Raw genomic sequence first — 27,647 nt, forward strand, 5'->3', positions numbered from 1 at the left:
GATTTAATATTATATTGATTAAATCGTCTTTAGTCAAATTTGAAGTTCATCTTTATTCATATTAGGCATACTATATAAAATACTCATGTCTTTAAGTACTTTATGTTTTGTTTTATCTTTATTCATCTTATGCATATTATATAATATAGGTTTGTCTTTAAGTACCTTTCGATTTAAATAATCTCTATTCATATATATACTATATATTTTATTTTATTTTATTTTAAACGCACTAATTTTAATTATAGAAATAAATCTATATTTAAAACTTTTTATAAAAACTATATTATTTTTTATTTTTTTGAATTCGAACATGTTTTTTTGTCCGAAGATGTAAAGTTTTATATGCTAAACTATATGTTTTATTACATGAATCACAATGCCATGATTTTGAGAGCATATATGATGTCCTATGTTGTTTGATTTGTTCTTTAGTATAAATTTTTGGTCTTCCTCGTATTGGTTTATCTGAACACATATATACTAATACTATATATTTTATTTTTTAAATAGTTATTTAATGCGTTTAAGATAGATTCTAATAATACCAGAAGCAGCTATATGAGGACAATATTCATATAAATCAAATTTTATAACATGAATATCTTTATCTATATTGTTTATATCATACTTAAAATAACAATCTCTCCATCCATGATATTTATTAAACAGAGCATTAGTTATTTCGTTAAAACGTGGTAAATAATTATAACCACTATCTATTAAACTTGGTTTAAATGTATTCAATATAACAGGTTCGTGTTCTATATTTATTGAACATATGATATATAAAATTTTTTTAATATTTTCTATATTATATTTATCTTTTGAAAAAGATAACCAGTCTTTTGTATGTAATTCATATGAATCATTACATATATTATTATATTTATTATTATCTTTATAAGAAAGCTCATAAGATAATGATTTAATATACATGTTTTTTTCTTTCATTATTTCATCTAATAAATCTAAACAAACTTCATGTCCTTTAAATTTATATACATCTTTGTTTTTTATAAATTCAACCATTATATATAATTACTATATATATTATTTTTTTAAGGTGCGTTTAAATTATCCTTTGTTTTATACAATGTTTTTTCAAAATCCTTCAAAACACCTTCTATATTATAACTAGTTTTTTTACAACATAGAATAAAATCTCTAATCTTTTTTAATAGGTCTTTAAGATTCATATATAATCAAATATATAATAGTAAATGTTTTATTTCTTTGAATTTAACCAGGTGTTATAATAAGTGCAGTTGATGTTTTTATCCCACTCAAGGATTTTATATACTTCACCAAATAATCTATTATCAAAGATCCTTTTTGTCTTACTATTTTTCATATCTCTAACAGGGCGTTTTAATGGTATACCCCTCAAGCTGGCTAAACGTATTATATAATAGTTATACATACTAATATTCTTTTTCTGAATCAACTTATGTTTAATCATAGTACTGACAACCTTTATAAAATCATTTGTCAATTTCTCAACATATTCAAAAGTTACACACAATCTAATTTTATTAAAAAACCATTTTTTCCTTGAATGAACTGATCTTTGACACTTCCAAATTTCTGGTATCCATTCATTAACTATTTTATATGAGTGAACAGAACCGCAGTTTTTACAAACCATTTTATTGTTATCTGAAATAATTTCTTGATTTTCACAACATAAGTATGTCTTATCATATCTATTAATATAACTATCACATATCTTTTTATCACAAAAGCAACAATTTACGTAACCAAAAAACTCTTCTAACTCTTTATGAATCAATTCATTACAGTACATATAATATAATATAATATTATATCTTTAAGTAATTTTATATAATAAATAACCAGATATACCACCAATCAAAACCATTGTAATAGATTGATAATTTTTCATATTCTTAGATGGTTTGTAAAAGTCATTTAGTTGAGGTTCTCTATGAAATGTTAACCCATTATAATGTATAGTTTTTACTTTTCTAAGCGCATCTAGAGCTTTGTTTGTCAATTCTATATCATCATCAGCATATTGAAGTTCTTGTCTTAGCTGTTGAATTTTATCATGCTGCTTGACTTCATTTTCATAGAATGCCTCTTTAGCCTTAGATAGGTCCTCTAGAGCCTTGTTGTGTCTTTTAATTTCCACAGCGTAACCGTTTTTATCAAGTTTATGAAATAGAAAGCTGGCCAGAGAGAAACCTAAGCCATTTACAATAGATCCAAAAACTGTTCCAACCCCACTAGTAATAACACTTGTCATATATATTTATACAGATTTAACTGGATTTTCAGGAATCCATTTTTTATCCTGAGCATATTTAACTAGCATTGTTGATGTTGTAATAGCAATAGCTAATTTAGCAAAATCTTTGATACTGTTTGTGTCTGTTAATTTTTGACCTAGTAGTTTTTTAGAAGCCATAGAAAAACCTACAGCAGTTGTTGTCACAAGCACTGCATCAAAAGCTTCATTCATAAATTGTTTCTTAGTCATAGTATTACTCATATATAATAGGAAATATTTTATTCAAATGAGTCTAAATTATATTTTTTATTTTTTTGTATCAAAACATGTTTTTCACTAGTTGTTTCTTCTCTTGCTTTATCGTTTGTTAATTTTTCCTGCCTCTTATCATCTTTCCGTGTATAATAGAGGCTAGCAATAGCGGTTATCATTCCAACTACTCCAAATAAAAAGCCGTAATTAATATTAATATTCCAGCTATTGTCCTCAATTTTCTTTTTATTTTCTAATTCAATCCTATCTCGCATCTTTTTTTCTTTAGAAGCTTTCGATATAGCAGCCAAGCGTTTCCCAGCTTCGACTCTAATAGGGTCTTTCTCTTTCTTAACTGTAGTTATCTTTAGATTTTCTTCAGACATGTTATATAATACTGTAGATTTTGTTCACAGATAACTCAAAGATAACTCATAGATAATCTTATAGATAACTTACAGATAACTCACAGATCTTTATATTTTTTATTATATTTACTCACCATACCATCTATAGTAGTACAATTGTCTATTATAATATCATCTATAACTTTTACGTCTGATAGAAATATCACTTCATCATAAGGTAATCCTCTTAAATAAGATCTTATATCCATAAGTATTTTTTCATATGATGTATATGCAAATTTACACATTTCTAAGTTATTATTAATCTTACTCTTAACCATATAGCCTTGAATTAAAGCACCTAAACCACTCAGGGTGGCTATAACTATCGGGTTGACGGTTATACTACCTACAATACCAGCAGTCGAGACTAGAACAATACTTCCCATATTTAATGATAGTCTAATTTTCTTCAATTTATTATACTTCCATTTATAACAGGTATATAACTTGTGATAGTACAAATACAACTTTTTAAGCTTTTCAAATTCCTCTTGACTTAACTCACTCGAAATATGATTAAAATCTATTACTTTTTTCATATTATATTATATTATAAAACATATTTAACTAATATGAATGATGATAGCGTTGATATACCGAGTAAAGCAATCATATCTGTTTGATGGGTATTATTTACTATCATTTTTGTATGTTTATGTACTAATGGTTTTTTATGAACTTCATCTAGAGTATCTAGGTGTTGTGATGATGCATTATCTTGATGTACTTTTTTAGGTTTTTCCTTTTTAACTCCATAATAATTTAGTCTAGGATTAATAGCGAATTTCATAGTTTTATTCGCTAATGTTAAAATATTATTATACCCATCAATCTTTTTATTCAATATGATCATACGGCTGGGTATTAAAATCATACCAGGACTGATCGCTAAATTTAGAACGACGTTAGTGTCTTTTATACTCTTTCTCATGTTAGATATCAATACAGTCGTATCATTCTGTACTTTAGTATCCTCTACTAATTTCCTAAAAACGTTTTGAGTCTGCAGACTCTTAGCTCCATGATTAACTATTGACCATCTTGTATTTGCTTGAGCTCCAAGAATTGTATAAACAAAACTTTCAATGCTCTCTTGCAAAAGAACTTTTCCGATTTTTGTAATACCTTCAGAATGATATGCAATGAAGCTCCTATAATCAGTAGTCGAATATTGAAAATTAACATAATACCCATCATTGTTTTTATCAAATTTTAAAATACCTTTATAAGGTATATGCTTTTTCAATTCCGTAAAGTCATATTTGTCTAATAACGATGGATGCTTCATAAATTTTCGGATCTGATAATACAAATGATATTTAACAAGGCTTTGTATAATTCTACTTTCATTAAAATTTAAATGATTAAGCCCGATTCCACATAAAAAACTAGCCACATAACCCCCACAAATCATAGCGTAGTACGCTTCTTTTTTATAATTTAAATGACTTTTAATATTGTATCTTATACCAGTCGGCTGTTCTTTTTTACTTTTAATTTCACTTGTCCATGTGGCTGTTATAGGTGGTAAACTACTCATAAAATAATCATTCTCTGTTACATACAATCTGAAGTTACAGATATCAACATTTACCGGCCTTTGAAATGTAGGTTTTACAATAAACTTTGAGGACCACCTATGTAACATATGATCGAAATAATCCTGACTATGACCTTCATCCCCATTAACAGCTGGTATAAGATTTGTAAACAAAGGCGTTTTAGTTGTTTCTAAATATATTTTTGGCCATGTTGTATATGATACATGTTTTAAATCATCATCGCCTAATTTTATAACATTTTCTTCTATTTGCTTGTTTGACATATAATATAAGCTATGTTATATATAAAAAAGTTCACTATTTTTATAAACGGAGATAGTACAAAAATCAACTTGCAAGAAAGTATAGTAACAACTAACTATTCATATTTATATATCAAAAAAGCTTATGTGTATTGGGAATATAAAAATGTGAAATTAAATAATACTTTAGCTTTTACAATAGGCACAACAAAACATAATATAGATGCTGCTGATGAAATGTGCTGATTACATTAAACATTGTTAAAAACTTGCATAAGACAACGGAACTTGTAAAAACCACTATATATTTTACCCACTGTAGCTTTCTTTATTAAATCAACATAATTACAGGGCCTATTAAACAGAGGATTATTATAATAAATTTCTAAAGTGGATTCAAGACCATTAAACCATTAGTTTACCAAATATACCAGTAATAAAAAGCGCGTTGCTACTGATATTTTAATAACACTTGATTTTTGAAGTCATTTTTTAAGCCTCTGTTATTCTCGAATATTCTTCGATATTCATCGAATCCTACGACGAATTTACTTGAGAAAATTTTCCCACAAATCGCCTAGAATTATCGGCTCCATCCCTGATCGAACTTTGAATCTGCGCTGCCGAGCATCAAAATAATGTTTCTTAACAATTAATTCTTAAGGCGGTTTTTAAAGAGCATTTTTAAGAAGGTCTGTTATTCTCGAATATTCTTCGAATATTCATCGATCTATGGGGAACCCCGAATTTTCACTTCGTGAAAATTTTCCACCTGGGTAAATTATTTGGGATCCATTACTGCTGGACTTTAGTTGATATGCTCTTATCCCCCAAACCGATGCTTGTTAACACTTGATTTCAAAAACATATAGATTCCATATTTTTAAACGATAGATTATAACCTCGAGATTTTTACCCCCTTTGAAAACAATTGTTTGTTAAACATAGTTTTTACCCACTGTTTAAAAGCAGTATAGTACATGGGGGGATAGAGATCATTTTTGTGATCGCGAACCCCCATGTACTATACTACTGACATTGACAAATGCAAAAGTTTGCTGCAGATTCTGCTGTTTTTACAAAGGGGTTGCTTTTGTAGAGTAAGTTCCTGCAGAATTAAAATAAGATGTACAATGAAGAAGTAAAAAATTTATCTATGACCAAAAAACTTGTTTCTTAATATACGAAAAATATGTCACTTTGTTCATCTAAAAGTGTATTTGCATGATATCTAAAAGTTTGCCAAAAATGTTTTTGATTTCAAGAGCCTTTGTAGAGGAAGCTGTAACCGTTTTGCACTGTTTGGTGTCTTATTTTTTGTTCTGGTCAATTTGAAAAGCTTTGTATTAAAACTTGCATTTGGACTGTTTGCCTCAGTAATCTATGTTTTAAGATAATTCTAATGATATCAAGTCCCATTATCCGACATAGGCACTTAAATCTAACATGACAGATATTGTATCAATTTTTGACCTAAGATTGTGAAAATACCTTCAACTGAAATTCACGTGCCCATTTATGTTATATTAATTTGCACCCTGTTTGAGGACATTAAACCACATTTGAATTCATTCAACCACATTTGTATACATTCATCGAAATTTGAATACATTCATCTACTTTTGTGTACATTCAACCACATTTGAATATATTCATGTACATTTGAATACATTCCTCTACTTTTGTGTACATTCAACCACATTTGAATACATTCATCTACATTTGAATACATTCATCTACTTTTGTGTACATTCAACCACATTTGAATACATTCATTTACATTTGAATACATTCATCTACTTTTGTGTACATTCAACCACATTTGAGTACATTCATGTACATTTGAATACATTCAACCACATTTGAATACATTCATGTACATTTGAATACATTCAACCACATTTGAATACATTCATGTACATTTGACTGTATTGATCTACATTTGACCGGCAATGAGTGCTTTGACATCAACATGTGTATTAAGGACATCTTCCATAATGTTATTGATATATATTCCCTAAGTTCATCCCCTCTAAAAGCACATTCAGTCTTTCTTCTATAACATTTATGCATGTTTTTTGCAGCAAAGTTATGGCTTTATTGAGTGTGCTGAACAGGATCTTCGAGTGTTCTTTCATTACAGTCAGTACAAAGGACATTCAAGTGAACTGGAACTTGGTGGTTTGTAAATTTTGCTTATTTTCACCTTTCAACGACTCTTATGTTACTTGTTATGTGTGCAACTACTAGTATTATATTGCTTTTCTGAAAAGTTGATATAATATCATTCAAGTATGAGGCTTGTTGCCTTTCTGCTATTTAATAAGGGGAACAAGCTGTTTTTGTGGGCTTATCCAGTTATTCAGAGCATTTGTTTCATCAGTCATTATTTGAAAAGCATTCTTTGTCAAGTAATTTATTGGGTTTCCTCATATGACTTTTCACTCCCTACCATAATCAGTGGTGGACACTTTATGGCATATTGCGAGAGGGAAGCTCATCCTCAAGGCATAAGAGTTCTATGGAGATTCCAGGGCATACCTTTGTTTGTATACATTTAAAATTTGATCTCCACCATCTGAATCCCACCACAGTACATGTTATCAACACGTGGCATTCACGTGCCTTCACGATGTTGTGCGAGGGTGTTCTTTGCTATTCTAACTTGCACTTTTCTGTCTTTTTAATGTGAATGTGATGGGTATTCTGAAGGACTCTGTCTGCAAAAAAAGTGTGTCCAAAAGTTACTGTTAGTTATAAAACAACTTTTCAAACTCATGTATAGGCTTTGTTTTATTGTGAGGTAAAACGAAACAGAACTTTTGTTTATTTACGTAGTCAGAACAATCCACTGATCATTGACTTGTTGGGGAATTTCACACTGTAATCCTTCACCCATCTGCCTCACCCCGCCTATCCCATTGTTTCTACTACTGCTGCAAAGGCCACTGCTCAGGGCTATAATCTGAAGTGTAAAAAACATTTCGATTGATATTGATAGTCGATGAAATCTTTTTTTGTTTAGACTCTGTGGAGTTTGAAGTGACATCAGATTCTCGTAAGGGTAAACCAATTGCATGTCGAGTGGTGAAATTGGAACAAGGCTCTGTTACATTTGAAGTAAGTGACCTTGACACCTTGTGTACTTTTTGACGCTTGCCGTGTATGTACGTTCATCCTGGTTTGGTTTACAAAGTTTTTCGAGAAATTGAGAAATCGTCTTTTGGTTAATCATCCACTATGTTTCCATTGTAGGAAAAGAGCGAGGAAAGAGTTGTTGGTAAAGTGGAAGTTGAGGTCATGTTGTCGAGACACAGCTACCCCAAGCAGGTTAATTTCATCGTGAGCAATTAGCTGGGAAAATGTAATAGTCATTGGCAAAGCAAACGCGTTAATTAAGGGAGGGGTGGGTAGATAACAAATTCATCTATGCACGTCTTTATGCATGTAACACAATGGAACTCAATACAGCAGGACATGCTTATGTGGAATATATGGATGTGTGCTCACCCCCTCCCCCCAGTTATCGTGCTTGCTACAACGCTGTTCGTTATGCATATTGCTTTAAAATTACTCGTTGTTAATGGTCGTGTATGAATTTTTTGAGTTGCGTATTGCTGTTGTTTTATTGTACTTTGAATGTTTGTGATGTCGTTTTCGAAGAAAGTTTCATCATTATTTTTGTAGCAGTTATTTCGCAATGGCGAGTCCGAATGTGGTCGCGTTAGTTATGAAGTGAACGGAGTAAGTACTGTTTGAACTTCTTCCATTTTTTATGTATCTTCACGTTGCTAACTTTTATACCTAAGTCATTTGGGGGTTGAGAGACAAGAATTAATGTAAAATATAAAAAGTATCAAACTTTTTACACAACATCTTGTATCGAACATTTATCGTTTGGGCAATAAATACAGAACACACCAGTGGGCAAAATAGTTGCTTTGGGCAAAAAACCCAAAATTGAAACAGGCAAGAAAGTTAGTGACGTGACGATAAGAGAAAGTGTAGATTACTGCCTGCAAATTATTGACATTTCCTTCATCTTTTTTGAAACAGGTTTTCGCCCTTATTTCCTTTTTGGATTTTGATCGTTCCCTCCACACCATAGAAAGCTTGCTATGCATATTTTGCCGTATTAAATTAATTTTTTAGGCTTTTTGACATGCATACCTACATAAACATTGACTACCCTCCCCACCCCTACAATTATCGAGGCTTTTATAGCGCCACTGTATTCTCGCCCTTGATAAGTTAAAATTATACTGCAATATGGGATACGAATTAGATCAGATGAGATGAGTTTAAGATCATTGCATGATACAGGTATGCACTGTCAGGGGGGTGGAGTTTAAGATAATTGCATGATACAGGTATGTACTGTCAGGGGGCTAGAGTTTAAGATAATTGAATGATACAGGTATACATTGTCGGGGAGGTAGAGTTTAAGATAATTGCATGATACAGGTATGTACTGTCAGGGGGCTGGAGTTTAAGATAATTGCATGATATAGGTATGCACTGTCAGGGGGCTGGAGTTTAACATCATTGCATGATACAGGTATGCACTGTCAGGGGGCTGGAGTTTAAGATAATTGCATGATACAGGTATGCACTGTCAGGGGGGGTGGAGTTTAAGATAATTGCATGATACAGGTATGCACTGTCAGGGGGCTGGAGTTTAAGATAATTGCATGATACAGGTATGTACTGTCAGGGGGCTGGAGTTTAAGATAATTGCATGATATAGGTATGCACTGTCAGGGGGCTGGAGTTTAAGATCATTGCATGATACAGGTATGCACTGTCAGGGGGCTGGAGTTTAAGATAATTGCATGATACAGGTATGCACTGTCAGGGGGGGTGGAGTTTAAGATAATTGCAATATACAGGTCTGCAAGGTTAGGGGGGTGGAGTTTAAGATCATTGCATGATACAGGTATGCATTGTCAGGGGGGTGGAGTTTAAGATAATTGCAATATAAAGGTCTGCACGTTCGGGGGTGGAGTTTAAAATGAATGTATAATCCAGGTTTGCACGGTCAGGGGGTGGTGTTTATGTTCGTTGCATGTTACAGATCTGCACAGTCAATGGGTGGAGTTTAAAATCATTGCATAGTACAGGTCTGCACGGTCAGGGGGGTGGTGCTTGAAATCATTGCACAATACAGGTTTGCACGTTCAAGGGGTGGTGTTTAAAATCATTGCATAATACAGGTTTGCACGGTCAGGGGTGGTGTTTGAAATCATTGCACAATACAGGTTTGCACGGTCATTGGGGTGGTGTTTGAAATCATTGCACAATACAGGTTTGCACCGTCAGGGGGTGGTGTTTGAAATCATTGCACAATACAGGTTTGCACGGTCAGGGGTGGTGTTTAAAATCATTGCATAATACAGGTTTGCACGGTCAAGGGGTGGTGTTTAAAGTCATTGCACAATACAGGTTTGCACGGTCATGGGGTGGTGTTTGAAATCATTGCATGATACAGGTTTGCACGGTCAGGGGGGTGGAGTTTAAGATCATTGCATAATACAGGTTTGCACGGTCAGGGGGTGGATCTTTATGATTCGAACCGTTGCTCCTTTTTTTTCAGGAATTGTTTTTTCTTCCATATCATCAAGCTGATGTTTTATCAAAATCTCACATCTACAAAGGTGATCTTGTGTCTTTTTACATCCTGGAAAACAAAAGGTAAATTATATTCTTTGCTATAGCGTCGAAAGCTTGTACTGTTTCTCTAGATTGTATCACGTGCTTCATCGCGTGCATTACATTACGTGGTTAAGCAATGAATGCGCAGTCTTAAGAATGTTCTTTCTATTTTGGTGAAGTCTTTCTCCTTATTTCTACGTTTTGATATGCTACCTTACACATGAAAACGCTTTGGTTAACGCTTATAACATGAACGTTAGTTTATTATTTACACGAACCATGTCCAATTTACGAGCCATGTCCAAATTGTTGTTTGTTTGATGCACTTCTACAGTTCATAAACCTCTATAGAAATGGACAATGCTGTGCCGTGGAGTTGTTGCTGCTCGAAGCTTCGCCTCCTGTTCAAGGAATTGTCTGCTCGCTCAAGGAATCGTTTGGCTTCATCGACAGAGCTGACAAAGTGAACGAGGTTTGTGTTTGGGCCGTTGCAGTTGCTCCCTATAGATCAGTATTGATAATTTATTGTTCAATACAAAATGAGTTCTATCAGTTATTTCACTTATGTATACGATTTGATCATTATTTTACACTCGATGACTTCTGATTGGCATTTGAAGTAGGATTGGAAATTTTCAGTCTGCAAACAGTCACGTGACTCAACTGACGTATTTTTGTGATAGCTGACGACAGCAACAAGTTTATGTTTGGAAATTCGTAAAATTTGTTTGTAAAAACTTGGCCAATTATTACGACGCTACATCTACGTACCCACAAACATGTAACATTAGTAAAGTTTGTTTTGTAAAAACTTGGCCAATTATTACAACGCTACATCTACGTACGCACAAACATGTAACATTCGTAAAGTTTGTTTTGTAAAAACTTGGCCAGTTATTACGATGCTACATCTTCGTATGCACAAACATGTAACATTCGTAAAGTTTGTTTGTAAAAACTTGGCCAGTTATTACGACGCTACATCTACGTACGCACAAACATGTAACATTCGTAAAGTTTGTTTGTAAAACTTGGCCAATTATTACGATGCTACATCTACGTACGCACAAACATGTAACATTCGTAAAGTTTGTTTTGTAAAACTTGGCCAATTATTACGATGCTACATCTACGTACGCACAAACATGTAACATTCGTAAAGTTTGTTTTGTAAAAACTTGGCCAATTATTACAACGCTACATCTACGTACGCACAAACATGTAACATTCGTAAAGTTTGTTTTGTAAAACTTGGCCAGTTATTACGATGCTACATCTTCGTATGCACAAACATGTAACATTCGTAAAGTTTGTTTGTAAAAACTTGGCCAGTTATTACGATGCTACATCTACGTACGCACAAACATGTAACATTCGTAAAGTTTGTTTGTAAAAACTTGGCCAATTATTACGACGCTACATCTACGTACGCACAAACATGTAACATTCGTAAAGTTTGTTTGTAAAAACTTGGCCAATTATTACGACGCTACATCTACGTACGCACAAACATGTAACATTCGTAAAGTTTGTTTGTAAAACTTGGCCAATTATTACGATGCTACATCTACGTACGCACAAACATGTAACATTCGTAAAGTTTGTTTTGTAAAAACTTGGCCAATTATTACGACGCTACATCTACGTACGCACAAACATGTAACATTCGTAAAGTTTGTTTTGTAAAACTTGGCCAATTATTACGATGCTACATCTACGTATGCACAAACATGTAACATTCGTAAAGTTTGTTTGTAAAACTTGGCCAATTATTACGATGCTACATCTACGTACGCACAAACATGTAACATTCGTAAAGTTTGTTTGTAAAACTTGGCCAATTATTACGACGCTACATCTACGTACGCACAAACATGTAACATTCGTAAAGTTTGTTTGTAAAACTTGGCCAATTATTACGACGCTACATCTACGTATGCACAAACATGTAACATTTGTAAAGTTTGTTTGTAAAAACTTGGCCAATTATTACGACGCTACATCTACGTATTCACAAACATGTAACATTCGTAAAGTTTGTTTGTAAAAACTTGGCCAATTATTACGACGCCACATCTACGTACGCACAAACATGTAACATTCGTAAAGTTTGTTTGTAAAACTTGGCCAATTATTACGACGCTACATCTACGTACGCACAAACATGTAACATTCGTAAAGTTTGTTTGTAAAACTTGGCCAATTATTACGACGCTACATCTACGTACGCACAAACATGTAACATTCGTAAAGTTTGTTTGTAAAACTTGGCCAATTATTACGACGCTACATCTACGTACGCACAAACATGTAACATTCGTAAAGTTTGTTTTGTAAAACTTGGCCAATTATTACGACGCTACATCTACGTAAGCACAAACATGTAACATTCGTAAAGTTTGTTTTGTAAAACTTGGCCAATTATTACGACGCTACATCTACGTATGCACAAACATGTAACATTCGTAAAGTTTGTTTTGTAAAAACTTGGCCAATTATTACGACGCTACATCTACGTATGCACAAACATGTAACATTCGTAAAGTTTGTTTGTAAAACTTGGCCAATTATTACGACGCTACATCTACGTACGCACAAACATGTAACATTCGTAAAGTTTGTTTGTAAAACTTGGCCAATTATTACGACGCTACATCTACGTACGCACAAACATGTAACATTCGTAAAGTTTGTTTGTAAAACTTGGCCAATTATTACGACGCTACATCTACGTACGCACAAACATGTAACATTCGTAAAGTTTGTTTGTAAAACTTGGCCAATTATTACGACGCTACATCTACGTATGCACAAACATGTAACATTCGTAAAGTTTGTTTGTAAAAACTTGGCCAATTATTACGACGCTACATCTACGTACGCACAAACATGTAACATTCGTAAAGTTTGTTTGTAAAAACTTGGCCAATTATTACGACGCCACATCTACGTACGCACAAACATGTAACATTCGTAAAGTTTGTTTCTAAAAACTTGGCCAATTTTTACAACGCTACATCTACGTACGCACCAACATGTAAAAATGCTCCCGGGCTTAAACCTTTCGCTTGATCAAGGTGAAAATTAAAGACTTGCCTTTTCCTCCTTGTTAAGTCTCGCATTTTACTTAGATAAATCGAGAAAGGTTCTTAGAAACAAAGAAAATATTTCTGTATATCTTATTGCAATTCGCGCAGAAAGTCTACTGAAGTTTTATACTATAATTTTCTTTTAGATATTTTTCCACTACAGTGAATTTCTTGGGGATATTGGTGATTTGTTGATAGGAGATGATGTCCAGTTTGTTGTACAAAATAGATATGTACGTTAGTTATGTATTATGTAGCCATTGCTCAATGTTGGACATTCTCTACCCCCCCCCGTCTGTTTTTATGTCAATCACATGCTCACAGGGTAAAGAAGTTGCAGTCTCAGTGGAGCGTCTACCAGAAGTTACAGTGAAGTTTGTTAATGTTAGCAAAGACACATTTCAAGGCACCATCGAGAAATACATTGTCGGACAAAAAGACAGGAACCGTTAAATGGTGTGATATTGTACAACACAAGCGATGGTAGTTCACAGCTGCCATATTGGGAGAAAGATGTCTTGGGGGAGTTCACCGTCTTGACTGGGGATGTTGTTGGTTTTAAAATTGCTACAGGTAAATATGGTTTGTTGTAACTGTTGGTATTATTTCAACATGTGCAAGATCAATGAGAGATGATTTTGTTGATCTAGGGGAAGAATAGTTTAAAACTTATTTAGATATCTAGTATATATAGATGAAGTTACGATCGATAAACCAGGCGGGAATCGTACTCAAAATATAAATATTAAATTACTAAGTTAGTTTAGTTTAGGTTTCTTCTGTAGTAACACTGCATCAATAAGAGCTTATCCTTACTGGATCTTTAGGAAGAAGAGTTTAGAACGGATAGAGATATCTAACATAAATAAAATTGGTTTAGTTTAGGTTTGTTTCATTGGTAGCACTGGATCAACAAGATATGATCTTAACAGGATCATAAGAAAGAAATGTTTAGGACTGATAGAGATATTTAGTAAAAATAAAGTTAATTTAGTTTAGGTTTCCTTGAGTAGTAACACTGGATCAATAAGATATGATCTTTACTGGATCATTAGAAAGAAAAGTTTAGAACTGATAGAGATATTTAGTCTAAAGAAAGTTAGTTTAGTTTAGGTCTCTTTCTGTAGTAACACTGGATCAATAAGTGATGATCTTTACAGTAAGAACTGTTCAGAACTGATAGAGATATCTAGTATAAATAAAGTTAGATCAGTTTAAGTTCATTAAATGTTCTGGTGTCTGGCTTAACATGGATGTCTGAACATTTGAAGAAAATACCAAACGTGTTTGTACCTTACAGAATAACCAAGCTTTCAAACTGTAGTTTTCCTTTGAGTGTTTCCAGTTGGACATAGCAAAATGTTCATACAATGAAAGAAATTAACAATTTTTCCCGTGATATCTGGAATATAAAGCATACTTCCATCTTTTAGCCACTCAGTCAAGCGATACATTTCTCTTCTTTTCGTGCATATCGGCGTGATTCTTTAAGAAGAGCAACGGAAATTAATCTCATCAAGGAAGTGGTAAGCAGCAATGGATGCAATGTCAGAGAAAGAGTAAGTTTTTAATTTTCATTTACATGTGCTAGTGTTTAGGCTGCGTCTTGAGGAAGCCATTTCTCCAAGTTTTGCGGGAAATTGTTTAGATTTATCACTGTGATGGCAAATGTTAATTGCTTGGAGTTTTGTTTGAACTTTTCCCCTCCTCATCTATGAGTATTTTATCCCCCCGTCACGAAATTTACCCCCCCCTCAAACTGTACCTCCCTAAAAAGTTATACTTGCTCTCGAAGCATTCAAAATTTCACAATGTATCGTTGAATATAAAGGTTTATCCAAAGTATTTTACAGTCTTCAATCTCTCATATTTTGTTGGGAGATGTTTTATTTTCGACAACGCTAACATTGTGCTCCATGGGCATTGGCATTGGGCATTTTTATTTTATGAATGTCGATGTATAACTATAGTGCACAGAATCGGCCTGAATTCGTTTCCTTCTTAAAGATCTATGTAGACATTGTTCGTGGTGTAATGTGATTAAATGCATGATTTTTGTTCCTTGTTAGGGTTTGTTTCGTCTTTGAAAGACAGCTATGGCCTCATTCAGTGTTGTGATAGGGATACAAGATTATTCTTTCATTTCAGCGAGTTAATTGATGCGGTGAGTTTTGTTGTAATGGCAATCGTAAGCAAAAACTTTCAAATCAACCTCTTCTAACCACGTTAGAACAGCGTTTGCTACGTAAAGCTCGATATGTGCCAGTGAAAGTATGTCAAGATAAATGTAGCTTTGCTGATGTTAGTTTAAAGTATCGTTAAATGTTTGTAGATGAAGATCGTCCAGGTTTAGTGAAGGTCTGAGAAGTTCTGTTGGTGTTGGTGTTGACTGTCATCAATTAACCAGAGTATCGACAACCTTCGCTGTAGGCTTCACTCTTAAGATGACTACCGCTTAGGTTGTCGAAACATCAGTCAACATCAACAACAACAATCCTTCTCAAGATTTCCATAACGTGGACGATCTACATCTACACACATGCAATGGTACTCCTGACTTCAAATCATTTACTTTAAAGCCTTAGTTAGTGCATGATCGTCTCAAAATTATTGCTTGTCGTGATCAGTTGCTGTTTTATTTTCCATAGGAACAAGAAATCAATTTTTCCGATGAAGTGGAGTCAGTGTCGTCGAGGCTCGTGAAAAAAAGATGCATTTTGAGATTTTTTGTCGACTGACTGATTTCTACAGCTTTAAAACGCGTTTACAGGATCACGTGTCCGGAAGGCTGAATGCGATTCGTGTGAGAATCTTACCACGTGGAAACATAACTCTCCAGGTATAGTCATCATAGTGTGTCAACCAATCATATAATCACCATAGTGTATCAACCAATCATATAGTCACCATAGTGTATCAACCAATCATATAGTCACCATAATGTATCAATTATTCATATAGTCAATCTAGTGTATCAACCAATCATATAGTCCCCTAGTGTATCAACCAATCATATAGTCATCCTAGTGTATCAACCAATCATATAGTCACCATAGTGTATCACCCAATCATATAGTCACCATAATGTATCAACCAATCATATAGTCACTCTAGTGTATCAACCAATCATATAGTCACCCTAGTGTATCAACCAATCATATAGTCCCCATAGTGTATCAACCAATCATATAGTCACCATAATGTATCAACCAATCATATAGTCACTCTAGTGTATCAACCAATCATATAGTCACCCTAGTGTATCAACCAATCATATAGTCACTTTAGTGTATCAACCAATCATATAGTCCCCCTAGTGTATCAGCCAATCATATAGTCACCCAGGTGTATCAACCAATCATATAGTCCCCATAGTGTATCAACCAATCATATAGTCACCATAATGTATCAACCAATCATATAGTCACTCTAGTGTATCAACCAATCATATAGTCACCCTAGTGTATCAACCAATCATATAGTCACCCTAGTGTATCAACCAATCATATAGTCACCCTAGTGTATAAACCAATCATATAGTCACCATATTGTACCAACCAATCATATTAAATTACTGCTTGAATGTTTCCGTGGCCACAATTATACCATACCCTGCCATAAAGACCAACACTTGGTTAGGACTGGGTTTTTGTGCTGGTCAAGGTTAGGCTTGCATATTGTACAAGTAAATGGCAGGATATTTTATAGTAATTCCTTACTTGCAGTATTGCAGTAAAATAGCCGTTGTATTCATACTATTGTGTACACAAGGGATTGCTGAAGGATAAAGTTGTTGTTTTGCAATTTCGATATTTTTTTGAGGATTACATGGGGATATGTAGTGCTGCGTTCCATATTTGATCGTGTTTTATACGGTTTTCGTTTCAGCCGTCAATTGATGAGTGGTACGTTGGTGTGATTGAACGTAAGTCAATGACATGGATAGGAAGAAGTCCAAGAAAAGGCGAACGTGAGAGGTTTGTTTTTAACATTATTTTTCTCACAGTTTTCTTTTAATAACATATCTCCGGAAAGTGGGACAACTCAAAATGAAACATAAGGATACTACCTTATGAAGAGGCTTGACTGGAGAATATAAAGACGCGAGTACATCACCCCTGATGAAGACACCAGACAGGAGTATATAAGGACTCAAGTTTCACCATCAGATCACTCCTGATGAAAACATTAGACTGGAGTATATTGGAACTCAAGTGTTAATATTAGATCACTTCTGATGAAGGCACTATACTGGAGTATATAGGGACTCGAGTTTTAATATTAGATCACTCCGGATGAAGACACTAGACTGGAGTATATAGGGAGTCAAATTTCATCATCAGGTCACGCCTGATGAAGACACAAGATTGGAGTATACAATGAGTATATAATGTTTTAAAATCAAAAGTGAGTGCTTAGTAATAGCTCGTTGTTTTTTTCAAAACAGAGACAGTGAATGTGGTTTGATTTCTTGTTTTGTGGATGACGAGAATGTGACCTTGCCCTTTTTTGCTTCAAACCGAATCGGATCTTCGTAGCGTTCCCAAGTTTAGCGATTGGAGATGTCTACCATTTGCAGTTGGAAAAACGAATGTCCACCTTAATTTGGCCTTTTATCAAACAGGTCTCTAGTTTCCTTAGGAACATAATTCCAGAGTTATGCTCCCTCCTACATGTAACTTTTTTGTACGATATTTGTACGCGCGGTGGTGGTAGACAATAAGTATTTGAAATGTTCCGAAGTTTGTAGTTTTTCACCTCATTCTTATATGTAAAGAGATCATTGAGTAGTTTTTGTCTCCATTTCTTTGAATAATGTAAACACGACTTCTGATTTTGTTTTTTATTGTTTTTTTACGTTTCAGTTTAGTGGCTTCCATCCTAATGCTTTTAATGCAACAGAATGATATATGTCGTTTCTCATGTTTAAAATCATCCTGTGTCTTGTAGCCTTTTTAATTGCGATGTTGAACTATACATGTGGTTGACATGCTTTAACTACTTTTGGGAATGTTTACATTGTTTTGTTTTGATTGCGTCGTTGAACTTTACATGCAGTTGACATGCTTTAGCTACTTCACTGTGTTTTGTAGCCTTTTTAATTGCGTTGTTGAACTTTACATGCAGTTGACATGCTTTAGCTACTTTTGGAAATGTTTACACTGTGTTTTTTAGCATTTTGATTGCTTCGTTGAACTTTACATGCGGTTGACATGCTTTAGCTACTTTTGGGAATTTTACACTGTGTTTCGTAGCCTTTTTGATTGCGTCGTTAAACTTTACATGTGGCTGACATGCTTTAGCTACTTTTGGGAATGTTTACACTTTTTTATAGCCTTTTTTATTGCGTCGTTAAACTTTACATGTGGTTGACATGCTTTAACTACTTTTGGAAATGCTTACACTGTGTTTTGTAGCCTTTTTAATTGCGTCTTTGAACTTTCCATGCAGCTGACATGCTTTAGCTACATTTGTTAATGTTTCCAGTGTGTTCTTAGCATTTTTGAATGATTTTCATTCTTGCTAGTTCATTTCGTGCTTCAAAAAATGTCCAATTGTCATTGCTCTGCACAATGATTGATGTTCACTCTTTAAGGAAATTTAAATCGCTACGGTATTGCTGTTATTAGATAAGATACTTACGGTTCCTTGTCATAGCTGGCTTGATTCGAACTGGAATTTAACCTTATTTAATAAAAGCATGCAAAATCAGTTGTATTCCTCCAATACTACTTGTGCTCTTTCTCTTTCTCTTTCTTCAGAAAACGATATTTAATTTTTGCGATTTTTGGTGAATGGAGATTGCATCATTGCTCTCTATCAAATCAAACCAGTTCTAATATTGTAATGCATTTCAACAAAATCCTTTTCTATTTAAGGTCATGTTTGTGATAATCCTCTATTGAAAAACGCAGAAAAATTCCCAGATTCTTGGTTTATGGCTGTCCCAAAGAGTCGCAGTGCTGCTAAAGCAAGAATATCCAATGGTAGTTCATTTTGTGATTCTGCTGCAGATGTCAATCGTTATCTTCAACTGAATTTCCCAAGTCTTTATACAGTTAACGTTATCGCAATCTTTGGAGACAGTTCAAGTTCAAGCTTTATAACTGAATATCACTTGCTTACAAACATTGACGGTGTTAACTGGAACTCTGAAAAATCCCAAAAGGTAATTTTAAGAAATTTAAAGATAGGGATTAACTCATAAACCAAGTTAATTTTGCTGTTTATATAGATGTTTGTATAGGTGTTGTTTGTCTTGGTTATTGTAGTTCTGTGAAAGAGCAATAAATGTCACTGTCAATATTAAATATGAGATTTGTGGGTTTAAGGAGATATTAAGGCAAGACATAAACTACTCTCCTCTGGACTACGTTAACAAAACCTGGCTTTTCTCTAACCTTGTTCTATAATCTACGCAAATAATTTTTCTTGGTTTATTTCAGATTTATCAAGGAAACAAAAATGGTTACAATGATGCAGCTATAGAAAAGTTCTCTGATGGCATAAAATCCAAAGTTTTACGAATCTTTCCATTGAAGTTTGTTGGTAGACCATGTTTGCGAATTGAAATTTGTGGTGGAGGTAAGAAATGAAAAGTTATGCAGGTGAAGTTTTCTCTGTAAGGACTAAATTACTCATTACAAAAACTTGCTTGCTCTGAGAATTAATTAAACACGTCTCAATTGACAAAATTTACCAAAGATTTTGCATGAAGAGTGTAGCGTTAGTTGCTTTCTCCTTTGAAATAACTTAATTTAAAAAAGACTTTTTCAACAGTTAAGTTAAACATTTGTTATTGGCGAAAAACAGAAATAATTAGAACACTGATTTAGTATAAGGGCTACATGTATGATTCATTTTGTAGTTTTTTCTTTTATCGTACAGACTTACTCCCAGACAAACCAACAGATCTTATTGCAACTAAAGTTGCATCGACGTACCTCGAGATATCATGGAAACATCCCCAAAATCTGGTGTTAAACTTGGTACAAACATCTCGAATCCTCTGACAAGATATCGATTGATTTTGCTGAATGATACTGTCATTGTTTTTAATAAAACTTGGGAGAAGGCTGACATTAAACCATACAACATAATGAATCTTGTCCCTTACACAACGTATGTCGTTAATGGAACCGCTGGCAGCTCTGCAGGCTTTGGTAGATCAACTACAGCAAAATTTAGAACTGCTGAAGATGGTGAGTTCATATCAGTTTTTGTTCATTCATTTTTGATGTTATTGCATTGACATGGTGTTATTGTTGCGGACTAATTTTGAAAACTAAAATTATTTGCTTGTCGACAATTGTGTCAATCATGTTTTTCTTTTGTTGTGTTTTAACTTTTTACTGTTTTACATAAATCTTTAAAATATTTGTTTTTTATTTTATGTTCATTTCCCGAAAGTCTTCCTTTAAATGTTAAAATTGTCGCCATCAGCAGTTCATCGTTATCAGTCACGTGGCAACCACCTGATAAGAACAATAGAAATGGAAAGATAGTCAGTTACACTGTTTGTATTACACAATTAGAGGATAAAACGTGTTCAATGAACTATACCACCAAGGAACAGCGTTTGGAAATAAACTATTTAAAAGCAGAAACAAACTATTATGTTCGTGTTTTACCGTCTGCAAAAGTGGGATATGGAATTTACAGCAATAATAGATGGGTACTTACAAATGGATGTAAGTTATATATCGTTTATGTAAAGATGAAATTAAACAGATAAAGTTATTCGAGTGTCAATTTTAGTTGCACCTGAACTGCAAACGAACCAAATTGGAAATACATTGACTTATTTATTGCAAAATCCAACTTTGGAATTTCGGTTTGTATTTTAGTGTAAATTATTACAAGCTGTATGGAACTTGTAATAGAGTTTTTTCGAGTTTAGAGTTTTTTCGAGTTGTAGGCTAAGTATTGGACAGTTGGTTACATGAATGATTAGGAAGTCTAAATATCTGTCTGAGAAAAGCTTTGTTGATTGCGGATATTTCGCACAACCTGTACGAAGTGCTGGTTCACTGCTCTCGAGACTTCACTCGAACGATGGGACTGTATTTCGACAATTGTATTTAACACTTGATAGGATATTTACAGTGGTTTGTGCACGATTTGCGATACGGTGTTCCAAACGTTGGTTCTTTGCGACACAAATATGTTATTGAATCGTTGAGATTACGGCCAACCGTCAATCTTAAACTTGAAACTTATTCAAACGCTATCGCCTCCTGCGATACGACTTCTAACTTATTACTTTTGTACGTCTAACAACGTCTGTTTTTCCGAATGCCGAACCAACGCTTGCAAGCTCTTATTTATATTATAATTATTAGGACATGATTTTTGGGCGTTTGCATGGCTTGCAACTACGCCATTCCGTTTATAGTGTACCGTTAGTAGTATAGTACATGGGGGTAGGAGATCACAAAAAGTTCACTTTTTGTTATCTCATACGCCCCATGTACTATACTACATATAACCGTGGGTAAAAACTATCTTTATAACAGCGCAAAATAAGACCATGGTTCAAAAGTCGTCCCTCAGTAAAAGGTCATGTAAAAAAGCTGCGAAAAAGTCATTGTTTCAATATAGTGGTAAAAGGCCATGCTTCAAAGTCGTCCCTCAGCAAAAGGCCATGTAAAAAAGATGTGTAAAAATCTCGAGGTTATAATCTATCGTTTAAAAATAGGGAATCTATATGTTTTTGAAATCAAGTGTTAATAAGCATCGTTTTGGAGAGGGCTCGGCAGCGCAAATTTTAGCGTAGCTAAAATTGAGCAGGGGATGGAGCCCTCGAGAATTCTGGCGACGATGGTGGGAAATTTTTCACGAAGTGAAAAATTGGAGTCGCCCCCCGTGGGTCCGAAGGACGACAGACATAAAAAATGCTCTTTACAAAATATGGAATCTATATGTTTTTGAAATATATAGGTGCGTTTAAATTTTACAAACGGTCTTTACAAACAAATGTTAACAAGCATCGGTTCGGAGGGGGCTCGGCAGCGCAAATTTTAGCGTAGCTAAAATTGAGCAGGGGAATGGAGCCCTCGAGAATTCTGGAACCCAGGCGGGGAAATTTTTTCACGAAGTGAAAAAATCGGGGTTCCCCCTCGTAGATTCGATGAATATTCGAAGAATATTCGAGAATAAGAGAGGCTTAAGAAATGCTCTTCAAAAAACCGTCTTTAATAATCAAGTGTTAATAATCAAGTGTTAATAATAAATTGTTAACAAGGCCCTGCCAGGAGTCTGTGAAGCGCGTGTCTTAGTGCATGTTTTTCAACAATGGTTGTTTAATGTAAACAGCACATTTCATCAGCGCATGTATAATAATACAATGTTTTACAAAATATGGAATCTATATGTTTTTGAAATATATAGGTGCGTTTAAATTTTAAAAACCGTCTTTAATAATCAAGTGTTAATAATCAAGTGTTATTAAAATATCAGTATCAGCACGCTTTATAGTCTACGTGGTATATTTGGTAAACTAGTGGCTTTTAACGATGGTCTTAAAACCCAGCGCGTGGTAGAAATATTCTTTAATAATCAAGTGTTAATAAAGCATCTTTTTAAATCGTTGTTAGGGACGAAGAATTTCAGGCAACTAAGCCTGAAATTTAGAGCGCAACAATGTCATAGATGCTCTTTACAAAATATGGAGTCTATATGTTTTATATAATTTTTGTTAAAAATGTTTTTAATAATTGTTTCAGGATTTTGAATTCTTTTGTATATCGCTTTTGTATTAATTACTTATTACAAACAGTTATGTGATATGTAGTCAAACAGAGGCCCACGCTACATGCTTACTACACATTATAACTGTATATTAAAATAAGTTTTAATTATCATTTAAATAATGGCCATAAGCTCTAGTAGTTATACCATCATTTAATATGTACCGTTTATCATCAAAACAGCTAAGTGATACTTTATTAATTTCATAACTACTAAGTTGATGGTTTACACTTCTAATAGTTTTCATTGTATGATGTATTTCTTTATTTTCAAATAGTGTTTGTTTATAGTCTTCATGTTTTATTTTGTTTTTAATAATATTTTTCTTAATTCCTTTAGCTTTCTTATCTCCTTTATTATTGTCTTTAATATAACTATACATCTTACTTCTTAAACCAATAAATTCTTTAACTATTATTCCAGCAGCTTCATCTTTCATTTTACCAATAACTTTTTTATTAGTTTTATCATAATATTTATGGTATTCTGGGTAATCACTAAAATCAAATTTATCTTTATCAACCCAAAAATCTTTATAGACATCTTTAGTTTCAATTTCATATGTTAAACTATCTGTGTCTGTGAAAAGAAGTTTAGCTTTATCACCATACCGCTTCTTGATATAATTGTAATGAAAATCATAGATTAATGTTTTACTTAAATCTAAGATACACATACCAACATATGCAGGCCTGTTAAGGGTTAGTGTTTCTTTAACCTTATGCACAGCCACAAGGTTCTCATTGAAGATTTTACTACTTACATAAGTAGGTTTTGAAGCTAATTTTAATAATTTATCTTTATTAGTTACTAGTCTAACATCTACTCTTTTTCGTAAGTTTTCCATAGTTTTACCAAATACTGAATTATTCATTAATTTGAAGAAGTCTTTTTCAAAAGAATTTTTTGCATTAGTTCTTTTTTGAGTATTAAAGTCTATGTATTTTTTCAACCATGGAGATTGATTAAATTCAAGTACTCTATGTACTTTTTTTAATTTTAACCCAAGATCTAAATATAGTTGAAGATTTCTATAATGTAAAACGTATTTGTATTTATTTTGCAATGTAGGTATTAATTTTGAAACTAAACCTGTTGATATATTGTAATTAGAAGCAATTGTCTTACAATATTTTGACAACATATCACTAGTTACTTTAACTTTTTCTGGTGCAACAGGATAATCGTTATGTAAATTATGTAGTTCTTCAGGGTATTCTAAATCAACTTCTAAAATTAAACCTTTTTTACTATCTGCTTGATATTTAGCAAGGTTTATGTTGTTAATCTGTTTCTCAGTTAACCATTTAAAACCACCAGTAGATAGGTATTGTGACATAGCCCATCCATATAAATTGTTTGCGTCAAGATACATTATATATTTTGAGGGTTTATTCTTATCAAATGATTTCATATACTTATTATTAGCTTTACCATATCGATTAGCTATATAAGAAACACCTCCTCTCATACCCTTTTCAATGAATTGAAACATGTCAATATCAGTCATTAGTTCTAATTTAATATCTGTCATCTTCAGCATAGCATCCCAAGACAACCCAGGAGATTTAAAATAGTGACATGGGTCTAAATTATAGTACTCTAAGCATGTTTTTCGAAAGTTTTCAAATACATCAGCTAATAACAAAACATCAGATTTCAGATACAAGTCGTGATACTCACCCATGTTTTTGAGATTGAATGTATTCCACACTTTTGTGCATGATTATAAGAATCATCTGATATATTCTCATCAGTAAGAATACTATAAAAGTCTTTTTGAAGGCAACCCTCATCAAACTTTTCAAAGCTATCCATATAATCATATGGGTATATACCTTTTAGTCATTAAATTAAGTTTTCACCTTTAAACTGCTTAGAGGTGTATTTAAATGATTCTTTAGGTAAATTACTAACAAGCTTTTCAAGACTAGAGCTCATAAATTGAAAACTATCAAGAAATGTTAAATGGTTTCCTAACATAAAAGCCATATACTTTTCCATATTATTAGGTATAGCATTTATATTCATCTGTGTTTCTTCACCTTTTTTGTTTTTGTATGTATGCTTATTAACAATAGCTCCGATTTCTTGCATAATGAAATGTGAATCATACCCACGCAGATTGTGAAATATTACTGGGATCTTTAATTTATCAGAGTCTATTCTAAGTTTTAAATTACAATCTTGATGTGCTGAGCCTCTGTATTTGCCAGTGATATGACAATGGTCTCGAACTCGAATATCTTTGTTAGTATATTTTTTGTTACAGATATGACATTCATCAGCTTTTTTAAATTCTTCTTCATCATCAGAGGTCATTTTTAATGGTTTATTAAAGTGGGTTTTCATAATATTTTTACAATATTTAACTTCTTTTAACATAGCTTCCATAAATTTGTAAACAGCCTTTTCACCTCTATATAGTTGAATTGGTTTTGTGAATTTATCATCATAACAACAAACAATTTTGTATCCATAACCACAGTCAATATGTTTCTGATAGGCTTCTGTATATGATATTTTATTATTTTGATTACAACCAGATATTTTTTCTGTTAGAGCCTCAAAGTCAGCATATATAACAAATGGTACTGGTTGTTGCTTATGATAGTTGTTGAATTTCAATATGTTATTATTTTTATCAGGCATTCTTATTGATTGGATACCATTTACTAATATACAGTTTTCTATATGGTTATTTAATATTTTTTCAGAACTAAAAAATTGAAGACATCTCATACAAAAATGTTTTCTTTCTTTATGTTTAGTTTGATTGTACATAAATTTATTAAAATCTTTTATTAATACATAATGTTTGTTTTCATTATCAGTTATCAATAGTAGTTCCATATGGTCTTCAAATTTTTCTTTTGAAATGAATAATGGATATGGTTTTTTATCTTCATAACCGAAAACGTTAATGTTAATTTTGTTTTGCTTTTCGATTTTATTACAATGTTTAACAGTAACTGGAAATTCAATCTCAGAGTAGTCTAATTTGTTAATTTATTCCTTATCAGATTTTTTAATTCTCTGTGGATATTTATTTTGTGGGTTAATATGTCTAATATGACACCATCTAAAACATTCAGTGTCTTTATTTTTAATATTAATTAATCCTTTTTTAGAATTTTTAAGTTCTTGTGGTAAATTAATATATGAAGATCCTTGTAATGGCTTGTATTTAACAACATTAAGATAATGGTTATCTATAAAACGAATAACCCATCCAGAACCTTCTTGAGTGAATTTATTAATCTTATTTAATATATTTTGTTTTGAAATTTGTAAGGATTCATTGATTTCATTAGAATTAGTAATTGTTAAAGCTGGACTGTTGAAATAAGCTGTTTTTGTTAAAACCTCAGCATTACCGCTATATTTTATTTTAAATTTTTCAAATGTTACCTTAAGCGTTTCAATAAATTTTAATCCTTTCATTGATGTTAATATTTCTTTAATATAATATGTAAGATACTTTCTAGTGTTCTGTAATTGTTTCAATGGATCTTTATTGTTAATAATGCTTATTTCATATGACTTTGTATAACTTTTAAGAGCATTGTTTGTTTCTCTTATTTTAACTCTTGGTGTTGGTATTGGTTTTTTATTTTTATCTGATAGCATCTGTGTATTGTTCTCATAATCTTTAACCATCTCTTTTACACTCTTTCTTGGTTTTGGGACTGGTGTTAATACTTTGATTAATTCGTTTTTTCTAAGTTTATAATAACCTTTAACCTTTTTTTCTTTAGCAACAATTTTTAACTGTGGTACAGTCATTTGTTTGATATTGGATTGTGATAGTACTTTTTGTACTGGTTTGGAAATTGAAGTATTAATAACTTCATCCCTAGGCTTTTGATTTAATATTATATTAATTAAATCGTCTTTAGTCAAATTTTGAAGTTCATCTTTATTCATATTAGGCATACTATATAAAATACTCATGTCTTTAAGTACCTTATGTTTTGTTTTATCTCTATTCATATTTGGCATACTATATAAAATAGGTTTGTCTTTAAGTACCTTTCGATTTAAATAATCTCTATTCATATATATACTATATATTTTATTTTATTTTTTTAAACACTAATTTTAATTATAGAAATAAATCTATATTTAAAACTTTTTATAAATATTATTTTTAATTTTTTGAATTTCTTAAATGTTTTCTAGTTCTAAGATGTAAAGTTTTATATGCTAAACTATATGTTTTATTACATAAATCACAATACCATGGTTTTGAGAGCATATATAATGTCCTATGTTGTTTGATTTGTTCTTTAGTATAAATTTTTGGTCTTCCTCGTATTGGTTTATCTGAACACATATATACTAATACTATATATTTTATTTTTTAAATAGTTTTTTAATGCGTTTGAGATAAATTTTAATAATTCCATTAGCACTTGAATGATTACAATATTCAT

The 27,647-nt window shown here is 32.5% G+C and overlaps 3 long non-coding RNA genes across 3 annotated transcripts; all 3 read left to right on the top strand.

Moving 5' to 3' along the window:
* The first annotated feature begins 10,775 nt into the window (after positions 1 to 10,775).
* LOC124450981 lies at positions 10,776 to 13,825 on the top strand. The gene is made up of 3 exons (XR_006950296.1): positions 10,776 to 10,844; positions 13,608 to 13,694; positions 13,786 to 13,825. It is a non-coding gene; the product is annotated as an uncharacterized LOC124450981 (long non-coding RNA).
* A 62-nt stretch (positions 13,826 to 13,887) lies between these two features.
* On the top strand, positions 13,888 to 15,608 carry LOC124451349. Its single transcript, XR_006950421.1, has 3 exons — positions 13,888 to 14,034; positions 14,895 to 15,020; positions 15,531 to 15,608. It is a non-coding gene; the product is annotated as an uncharacterized LOC124451349 (long non-coding RNA).
* A 591-nt stretch (positions 15,609 to 16,199) lies between these two features.
* Positions 16,200 to 17,965, top strand: LOC124451414. The gene is made up of 3 exons (XR_006950449.1): positions 16,200 to 16,300; positions 17,350 to 17,438; positions 17,909 to 17,965. It is a non-coding gene; the product is annotated as an uncharacterized LOC124451414 (long non-coding RNA).
* The last annotated feature ends 9,682 nt before the right edge of the window (positions 17,966 to 27,647 follow it).

Source organism: Xenia sp. Carnegie-2017, unplaced genomic scaffold (genome assembly GCF_021976095.1).
Source record: "Xenia sp. Carnegie-2017 unplaced genomic scaffold, XeniaSp_v1 HiC_scaffold_24, whole genome shotgun sequence".
NCBI classification, from domain to species: Eukaryota; Metazoa; Cnidaria; class Anthozoa; order Malacalcyonacea; family Xeniidae; genus Xenia; species Xenia sp. Carnegie-2017.